The sequence below is a fragment of the Rhinopithecus bieti genome, unplaced genomic scaffold, assembly GCF_001698545.2.
Source record: "Rhinopithecus bieti isolate Rb0 unplaced genomic scaffold, ASM169854v2 scaffold_23925, whole genome shotgun sequence".
NCBI classification, from domain to species: domain Eukaryota; kingdom Metazoa; phylum Chordata; class Mammalia; order Primates; family Cercopithecidae; genus Rhinopithecus; species Rhinopithecus bieti.
The window spans coordinates 150454-151347 of record NW_016811042.1 but is presented as its reverse complement, the minus strand read 5'-3'; the positions used below and the strand labels follow the sequence as shown (position 1 = coordinate 151347).

Below are 894 nucleotides of genomic sequence, written 5' to 3'. Positions count from 1 at the left end.
ACGGATCACTTGAGGTCAGGAGTTCTAAACCACCCTGGCCAATATGGTGAAACACTGTCTCTACTAAAAATACAAAAAATTAGCTGGGCGTGGTGGTGGGTGCCTCTAATCCCAGCTACTTGGAAGCCTGAGGCAGGAGAATCGCTTGAACCTGGGAAGTGGATATTGCAATGAGCTGAGATCACGCCACTGCACTCCAGCCTGGGTGACAGAGGAAGACTCAGTCCTCCCCGCCCCCCCCAAAAAAAGTAAAGTGTGAGTGGCTTTTGTGTTTCCGCACTCTTCAAAGGTACCTGAAGTGAATTTGCACCAAAGCAGCAGCTGCATTGCCTCAGTTCTATCTTCACCTTCACAATGTTTCCCTTGGTCAAAACTTCACTAAGTCATCTCCATGTTCCAAGCATTCAGCAAACAATGGCAAGGCAGAGCCACCGGAAATGTACGTCTGATTTTCATGACAAAGGCGGTAATGCTGTATTAGCTAATGGAGACACTTTCTGTATTGCTGTATGGACATATGTAGCAACACAAATCGGAATAATAGGGAATCTGTCCCCTGTTGGCAGAATCATCCTAAAGGAATGGAGAGATCAGTAATCATCCCAGCTGGTATAGTACTGAATTGTTTAAAAAAAAAATCATAATTGATGCCAAGTGAAAGCACTGTATACCCTTAAGATATGGCATTATTGAAGAAATAAATTTGAAACCTTCAAAAGCAAACAAAAAAATGGTACAGTGTAAGTTCTGCCTAGATCAGGAGCTTGTTAAAAATCAGAGTCAATGTCTCATTCATCTTTGTTTCCCAACCTCTGTCAGAGTAACTTGCACATATCAAGCTCTCTATCCATGTTTGTGGAAATAAATGAGTAGTTAGAAATTAATAGATTGGGC

At 42.3% G+C, this 894-nt stretch overlaps 1 pseudogene; it reads left to right on the top strand.

Moving 5' to 3' along the window:
- The first annotated feature begins 354 nt into the window (after nucleotides 1-354).
- LOC108543086 (cytochrome c oxidase subunit 7B, mitochondrial pseudogene) lies at nucleotides 355-597 on the top strand (annotated as a pseudogene).
- Nucleotides 598-894: the final 297 nt, after the last annotated feature.